Source organism: Tursiops truncatus, chromosome 1 (genome assembly GCF_011762595.2).
Source record: "Tursiops truncatus isolate mTurTru1 chromosome 1, mTurTru1.mat.Y, whole genome shotgun sequence".
NCBI classification, from domain to species: Eukaryota; Metazoa; Chordata; class Mammalia; order Artiodactyla; family Delphinidae; genus Tursiops; species Tursiops truncatus.
In genome coordinates this window covers 40,566,167-40,575,344 of record NC_047034.1, presented here as the reverse complement: position 1 = coordinate 40,575,344, position 9,178 = coordinate 40,566,167, and the positions used below count along the sequence as shown (strand labels likewise).

Here is a 9,178-nt window from a genome sequence, read left to right as displayed (position 1 = left end):
GCGATAGTGCTGAATGATGAAGCACTGGACAGGGTTCCTACCTCTGGGAGCTTCCACAGGCAACATAGGCATAAAAGGAGGATTGGATACCAGTTCACAAATTTCACATCTAGAGTTTCTTGTTTCAGGTCACACAACTAATGAGAGAGTTTGGATAGAGTCAAAAACAGTGACAAAAGGGCCAAGCTGGCCCAAGTTGATGAATTACATCAATAAACATTCAAACCACAGCCTTTCTCATCAGTAGAGGTGTAAGCCTATGGACAGGGGCTATAAGTGAAGGGGTAGGAAGTCAAGGGCCACGGAAAACTTCCTGACTTTTGGGTCAAGATCAGATTCTGGTTAATCAAGGAGGGCTTCCAGGAGGAGGTTCTGGGGCTTCTGGGAGCCTCCAATGAGGCTCAGTTGCTCTCGTTTTTTCATCCCTATCTCAACAATCAACTTTTCTCAGTACAAAGGGATATAAAACGGGCTCCGACTCTACGGATGGGTGATTGGGGTCATCTCCCCACGTTTTTCACGATCTGAGGACTGGTCCCTTTAAGGCATCGAAACTCAGTGAACGTTCTACGGCCGGCCTAGCGGCCTTCCCGAGGCGCGCTTACGTCACCTTTCGGGGAAGCGGCTGACGTCAGCGCGTCCTCGGCGGGTGGGGGCGGAGCCATGACTCACCCGGCCGGCGGCCCTGGCCCGGCTGCGCACAGTGCACGTGAGCGCGCGTCGCGCTCGTTTCTAATTTTAGCTCCGGCGGCCCTGGTGGGGTCCGGCGAGGTAAAGGCGGGCAGAGGGTACATGGGGGCTGGGGGCGCGGTTCTCCCCGTCCCTTGCTGCCCCGCTGTTGGTCCTCCTGGAGGACGGGTCCCGGCCCGAGCCGCTGGAACGCCGGCGCTTCCTTAGGCCAGGGCGAAGGGTCTCCTCCGCGTGCCAGCCCAGACCTGAGCTCAGCGTAGGCGTTCAATAAACGAATTGGGGTTCCCTCCTAAATGAGACTCGGGACTTCCCAGAGAGGGCTAGGGTTCTGTAAAGTTCCCTGGTGGATGGGGTGCGGTGTGGACTGAAGTCAGAACGGGAGCGGGGCTCGGCGAGGGCTCGGGCAGGCGGTGTGGACCGAGCCCATCGGGGCGTCGGTCCTAGGTGACCTCGGTGGGGCGGTCGCTCAGCCTTTCTGAGCGGGGCCCTGGGCTTGTCCGGCGTCGCCAACAGTGGTTTGGGGGGGGGGCGGCCGGGCCCCCACTGAGCCGCCGTGTCTGAATCAGTGGCAGTGGTAGGGATGGTGCCTTCGGTGGTGTGAAGGCTGTCCAGGGGTCGGGCTAAGCACAGAGGCCTGAAGGTCACCGGTTGAGGAGACAGCGCCCAAAACAGGCGCTGCATCCTGAGCCCTGGGAGTACCGAGGTGACCTTCCAGGAATCAGATAAAAGCTTCATTTTAAAGGAAGCAAGGCCAGACGTTTTATAAAATCGACACTTTCCCGTTCTTTGGGGCGGGGGGAGGCCGGAGGCGGGGAGGGAGTTATGGAAAGAAGCTGTCAGCGTAAAGTGAACTACAATTTTGACTTTGCAGAGCGGTCTGACGTATCACAGTGACCTGCATTCTGTTGGTGTGGCATCCTCAGGTTTCACAGGGATTGTCTGTGTAGGCAGCTTATAAAACTGTTCAAGGAACCTTTGACCTTATTAGGTGAAGGGTGTTAGATGTTACAAAAGAATATTAAATAGAATGATAAACTGGGAATATCAGATGGTAGTAGAGGAACATTTTCTAATTGTTGGATCATTCAAATTTGTAATGCAAGTTTTTGAAGGCTATAACCTTAAAAAAAAACCTTTTCATATGCCCTTTTCTTAGAAAGAAATGGTGGAAAGTTGTGGAATAAAGGTAGCTTTTAGCATTATGACATGAATGAATGACAGAAATCCATAAATCAAATGTGTAGTTTTCATTTTTTTTTCCAGAAATACCACATTGGCCTTGGTAAATTGGAGATTTTTCAGATATAAATATGGAAACTGCAAGAGTTTAGGGCATTATTCCTTATTCGGTATCCATCTTAACAGTTTAAAAAGGACTAACAGTTTACAATCCAACAACTGAATACATCCAGAGGTATGTGTAGTGTTTTATATTGTTCTATAGCAACAATAGTCTCTCTGTCCTAATTTTGGCGAGTTGCTACCACATATTCCTCAGTGTAATGCGTATTTGGGGAGGGACTTAAATTGAGCAGGTGTGAATGATGATGAATCATGTTCTCAAACTGAGCTAATTTCCCTTTGTGTGGGTTATTGTTGTGTGTGTATATAATAGATTATAAGAACCTGAACGTAAAGTTTTCACATTCAGAAATTAAGGTTTTTAGTCTGGAAATTGAGTTCTTGCTTTAAAAATACTAACCTTGGAATGGACCACCTGCATCCTGAAGACAGCCTGTTAGCGTTTCTGTGAAGTCTTCTCTTTCCCCAAGTTGTCCCTGCTTTCTTTGAGTCACATCTGTTATTCGGTTGTTCACTGTGCTGTGATCGTTCACTTACGTGTTTCTCCCACTAGACTAAACTCTTGGGGCTATGAACTAGTATCTATCTTTGTATCTCTAGCATCTAGAATAGGGCTAGCATGTAGTAAGAGCTACAGTTTTTGTAGTTTTGTTTCATTGAGTAAATGTGAGTTTTCCAAACCAGATTGCCCATTTGGGGAAGGGAGAGTTTTTTTTTATAGTTGAGAGGACTGGGCAGTGGACCTATATTGCTGCTGTAGGGGACATGGTTCCCTTCTTTTCCAGGCCCACCTTAACCTCTCCCCCAGTCCCACCACCACCACCCATGAGGAAGGAGCCAAGGCAAATAAAACCAACGACCAGACTCTTAAGTTATTTTGGGATCTCAGTAGTGTGCTGTAGTTTTAGATGCAAGATGATAGAACTTTGTCTGCTCTCCAGGCCAGAACTAATCCACACACTGGCATTAGTCAGGTTCTTTTCACAGAGGAATTGGCCAGTCTTTACTCTTTTAAAAAATGGGAATTTCAGAACCTCCACTGCATCTGTGGATAGTTAAGACTGGTTGCTAAATGAAATGTTTACATTTGAAATGGAATCAGTTTCTGCACAATGATATTTCATGCTTATCCTGAGAAAAGATTTAAGAATATAAAATGAAGATATTATTCTCTTCCTTAAAATTGTCAAAAGGAGGGGATATTTACAATAAAGCGTTACTAGCCAAAACTCTTAGTAAACTGGAATTGATGCCACACTTAATTTTATGAAAGGCTGACAGCAAAATAAATTGCTATGAGAGATTTAGTTTTGAAAATACATCATGCATTACAGTGATTACTAGTATTTTCTGTAAAAACTCAGTACCACTGCGACATCCTAAATCAGAAGGGCCACATTTTTACATCCACTGTGTTTAAGTCAAGAAAAAATGATGTATATTTGGAAGATTTTTTAACAAGATTTTTTTTTTTTTTTGCTGTACGCGGGCCTCTCACTGTTGTGGCCTCTCCCGTTGCGGAGCACAGGCTCCGGACGCGCAGGCTCAGCAGCCATGGCTCACGGGCCCAGGCGCTCCGCGGCACGTGGGATCTTCCCAGACCGGGGCACGAACCCGCGTCCCCTGCATCGGCAGGTGGACTCGCAACCACTGCGCCACCAGGGAAGCCCTTTTAACAAGATTTTAATTAGGGTTTTAGAAAGTGGTTCAGCTGAATTTTCCCATACAAAGAGTTACATGAGAGAGATGAAACAGAGAAGTAGCTTTCGTGATAATAGGGGAGAACACTAGAAGGAAAGAACAAGGGACTCTTTGCTGTTGACTAGGTAAAGCTTTGACAATTCCTACACATGTTCCTACCACCCTCACCAAAAATACGTCTTTAGGTCCTGTTTTACCTGCATTTTTTCCTCAAAAGAGAGCCTTCTGTAATAATAAAAATAATGTCGACAACAAGTTCTATTTATTGATCACTATGTGTCAGATACTGTGCTCAATGCTTTGTGAAATTATTTCAGTTAATCCTTGCTACAATCCTGTGCTAAATGGATTTTTAATTATTTCCATTTTATAGGCTCAGGGAGGTTAAAGGGCTTGCTTAAGGTCACATAGTTATTAAGAAACAGCCATGATTTGAACCCAGGTTGTGTTAGGGTTCTCCAAAGAAACAGAACCAATAGGATGTGGATATATGTGTGTGTATATATAATATATACATATATAGAGAGATTTATTATAAGGATATAAGGAATTGGCTCATTTGCTTATGGAGGTTGGCAAGTCCCAAAATCTGCAGGGTGAATTGCAATCTGGAGACCCAGGAGAGCCAAAGGTATCATTCCATTCTGGGTCCAAAAGGCGGGAAAAAGCCGATGTTCCAGTTTGAAGGCCATGAGGCAGGAAGAATTCCCTCTTACTCGAGGAGTCAGCCTTTTTGTCTCTTCAGGCCTTCAACTGACTGAGGGCCACCTACGTTATACAGGGCAATCTACTTTAGTCGTCTACCAATTTCAGTGTTAATCTCATTGAAAACCCACCTCACAGAAACGCCCAGAATAATATTTGACCAAATATCTGGTTAATAAATAAGTTATCATTCAGATCCATTTGATTTCCAAAGCTCATGCTTTTAATGTTATTTCACAATGTCTCCCTCCCACTCTAGGTTTCGCAAAGTAGCTTTAACCCTGGATCTTTTCCCCTCTCACCTGGAATGTCTATCAAAGTTCACCCCACTCATACCAGATGAACACCTAATTAGTGCAGGTGTTTGAATATCAGTAACCAACTCAGAATCCCTTTCCCAATAGCACACACAACACAGCCATTTTCTTCCTTACAATAACTTCCCAGCCTCCTGATTATACTCCAAGCGTTCTGATTTTCTATGCATGTAACTCTGAACTAATTCCCACCACACTAGCAAGTCTTACCTGACTCCTTCTTCATCCTCTTCCTTGACATCTTTGAAGACACCAAGCCCTGATGGTACAGCCCAGCGAGCCCATGACCTTCCCTTCTCTCAGCTCCCTCCTTAGGACCAACCTTTCTTATCGTTTACTCTTGACTCCTGCCATCATTGTCACTGTCATTTTAGAACTCTAACCTCTACCCCTCCCCCCAAAAGAAGGAACTCACTGCAGGGATTTCACTTGGTTGAGTCTTGTGAACCCACATCCCAGAGATTGCTTATTTAAAAGTACTTCCATGATCTATGTACTTTTAATAAATACTGTTTATTAAATTTATTTACTTGGTTACCATTTTAGAAAGAATAAAAATTCTTAGGGTAATTTTTGCCTAATTGGCACTGTTCTCCTGCATCCTAGGACATCTTATACAGTTATCGTGGATATCATTATGCCAGTCCTTCAGCATTTTTTCATGAACAGTTTCAGAGCATTTGTTTTTAGCAAGTTAATTGTCCTTTAATATCCAGATAGTCATTCCTAACAAAGTAATGCTTTGCATACTTTCTGTCTCATAGATATTTATGCTGTTTTTCATTGTTACGTATTATTAAGATAAAAACATTAGAAAACATTCAAAAAAACACATGGACAAAATCAGATTTTTATTGACATTCAAGAGATACAGTCAAGCCTGACAAGCTTTTAAAACTGAAAATTTTAAGATCGATTTTGGAAGATGAGCTGCTTTGAGAGAGGGCGGTTGTTACAGAGAGTTGTCACATATTATCACTTAGGGGATAGTTCATTCTTCCAAAAGTTAATTTACCAAGCACAACACACTTAAAAGGGTATTTTGATCAAAGCCACAAATAAAAACACATTCCTCTCCCATATTAGAAAAAAATCAGGTATGTATTTTTTGATTGACAATTGACATCTGCCACAGATATATTACTTTAATCAAGGCAAGAGAACTCTTCTTGTTAAACAGTATATTTCTTCTAGGTTTTCCAGGGCTTGGAATTACATTACCTCTCCTAATTTAAATTGACTTGGTGGCCTTTGGTATGTCTGGGAGAATAAAAACAGAGGGTATTAAAGTAGGAATCATAAAAATCTGAGAAGTTTGATGTGTAATTTGGTACTATTTTTACAAGCCAAATTCCAGTGGCAGGGAAGTGACTTTGGTCTCTAAAACAATTCTGAGGCTGGGTCCTTTGTAAATAGTTTATTGGGTGTATTTGCTTCTATTGAAGCTTTAATAAAGAAGAGACATCACTTAATTACCCTTTTCTGTGTTCTTAATAGTGTTTTTTAAAACCCAGTTTTGTTGAAAACAATCATTTCTTTTTCTTTGCCTTTTTGGAAGCTGAGCTACAATTATGTTTTAGAACACAGTTGAATCTATCAAGTAATGAAGCTATCTGGTAATTTTTTGTCCTTAAGTATTAAATGAGGAGTTTTCAGCATACTATGAAAGCAGGATTTATGGTAGTATTCTGGAAGTTTAAATCTTTGAAATTTTTAAGAGACTTAGATTGTTATTTTCTGAGATTTTAAAAAAAATAGCATTGCTTTAACAACATTATGGTTATAATAAATGTTTTACAATCCAAATCCTTATTTTTTAAAAAATAACATTTTAATATCCTATTTTAAAATATTGATATATTTATTGAATTATATAACATTGGATTATTAGCATTATAAATAAATACAAAAACTTACTAGACCTGCTTTACTTATAAAAATAAAATTGGTCTTGTAACCTAAATTGTAAATTGTGTTTTAAATTTTGTTTTATTTTTAGCTGGGTAGTTAAGAGTTCAGGCTTGTTTTTTAAGTCGGGTGTGTACTGAGGTAATTTACATGTAGTAAAATTCATCATTTTAGGTATAAAACCTATGAATTTTGACAAACACAGTCATATAATCATTTCCACAATAAAGGCAGAACATTTCCGCCACCCCAGAAAGCTGACTTGTGCCTGTTGTAGTCAATCATTTTCCTGAAAATAGAATTTAAAAGTAAATTAATGAAATAAGACTTTAAAAAACATAGCTGGTACACTGGTTTGGGGGTCATTATTGTAAGCTGGATGATAACTTTAGTGGGAAGGAAAATGTAATGGAAACAAACCTAAGATTTTGAATATATTACTCTAAAATGATTGAGTAGAAGTGTTACAAACAAAACATAAAGGACTGATTTTATTGTGTTTTAGTCCATCTCCCTGATGTATGTTTACTTTTCTTCACTCTATGTCCATCTCCCCAAATATCCTGATGTGCCTAAATCCTTAAGACATTTTTCTCTTGCAAGCTTGTATTTTAGTCTTTTCAGTGAATATTAAAAGTGGAATATTGTTTCTGCCCACCTGAAATAAGCAACGGCAAGGACCATGTCATCTTCATTTGTTTATTACCATCTCTTCCATAGAAAAGAAGCTGAAATATTTGTTAAATGGATGAAATTTTACTTTCACTTGGATGGTTTCAAGCTGAGCAGAGAGTGATCTGAGAATGACTTGGATTTTCTCAAGTAAATTTTGAGAGTATTGTTAATACTAGATTAAAACTTAAAACTCATTTAAAAACCTAGGTTTTAGAGTTGGATCTAAATTTGAATACTGCCTTTGTCATTTAGCTATAAAACTTCAGGCAAATTCATTTCTCTTAACATTGGTTTTCCTATCTATAAAAGTTAGAATAAAAAAAATGAAACAAAATACATGTCTCATTAAAACTCTATGAGGGGGCTTCCCTGGTGGCGCAGTGGTTGAGAGTCCGCCTGCCGATGCAGGGGACACGGGTTCGTGCCCCGGTCCGGGAAGATCCCACATGCCGCGGAGCGGCTAGGCCCGGGAGCCATGGCCGCCGAGTCTGCGAGTCCGGAGCCTGTGCTCCGCAACGGGAGAGGCCACAACAGTAAGAGGCCCGCGTACCACAAAAAAAAAAAAAAAAAACCCTCTGTGAGGGAGAATTTGAGATTAAAGCACTTGACACAGTGTCTTGCTCATAGCCTAATTCTTTAAAAAATTTTTTTCATTGAGGTATATAGTTGACTATAGTTGTGTTAGTTTCAGGTGTACAGTGAAGTGATTTAGTGATATGTATATTCTTTTTTGGATTCTTTTCCACTATAGGTTATTACAAGATATTGAATATAGTTCCCTGTGCTATATAGTAGGTCCTTGTTGTTTATCTATTTTAAATATCTTAAAAAATATATTTATTTATTTACTTGGCTGCACTGGTCTTTGTTGCGACATACGGGATCTAGTCTCTGACCAGGGATCAAACCAGGGCCCCCTGCGCTGGGAGCGTGGAGTCTTAGCCACTGGACCACCAGGAAAGTCCCTATCTATTTTATATAGACTAGTGTGTATCTGTTAATCCCAAAGTCCTAATTTATCCCTCAACTACCTTCCCCTTTGGTACCATAAGTTTGTTTTCTATGTCTGTGAGTCTGTTTTTGTTTTGTAAATAAGTTCATTTGTATCATATTTTAGATTCCACATGTAAGTGATATCATGTAATATTTGTCTTTCTCTGTTTGACTTCATTTAGTATGATTATCTCTGGGTTCATCCATGTTGCTGCAAATGGCACTATTTCCTTCTTTTTATGGCTGAGTAATATTCCATTGTGTGTGTGTATATATGTGAATATATATATATATATATATATATACACACACACACACACACACACACACACACACACACACACACACCACATCTTCTTTATGCATTCATCTGTTAATGGACATTTGGCTTGATTCCATGTCTTGGCTATTGTAAATAGTGCTGCTATGAACATTGGGGTGCATGCATATTTTCGAATTAGGGTTTTTGTCTTTTCCAGATATATGCCCTGGAGTGGAATAGCTGGATCATATAGTAGCTCTATTTTTAGTTTTATAAGGAAGCTCCATACTGGTCTCCATAGTGGCTGCACCAATTTTCATTCCCACCAACACAGTGTAGGAGGGTTCCCTTTTCTCCACACCCTCTCCAGCATTAATTATTTGTAGACTTTTTGATGGCCATTCTGACTGGTGTGAGGTGATACTGCATTGTAGTTTTGATTTGCATTTCTCTAATAACGATATTGAGCATCTTTTCATGTGTCTGTTGGCCATCTGTATGTCTTCTTTGGAGAAATGTCTATTTAGGTATTCTGCCCAGTTTTTGATTGGGTTGTTTGTTTTATTGATATTAAGCAGTATGAATTGTTTGCATATTTTGGAAATTAATCCCTTGTTCACGTCAT

The 9,178-nt window shown here is 40.4% G+C and overlaps 1 long non-coding RNA gene across 3 annotated transcripts in view; it reads left to right on the top strand.

Annotated features, from left to right (window-relative positions):
• Positions 1-654: 654 nt before the first annotated feature.
• Positions 655-9,178, top strand: part of LOC109552919 (uncharacterized) — an 81,376-nt gene continuing 72,852 nt past the window's right edge. For 2 of the 3 annotated variants that reach the window (XR_004525862.2, XR_012331059.1), the window contains exons 1-2: positions 655-771; positions 1,954-2,104. This is a non-coding gene — a long non-coding RNA (uncharacterized lncRNA). The remainder of the gene's footprint in view (positions 772-1,953; positions 2,105-9,178) is intronic. The other variant, XR_004525860.2, reaches the window with a different exon arrangement.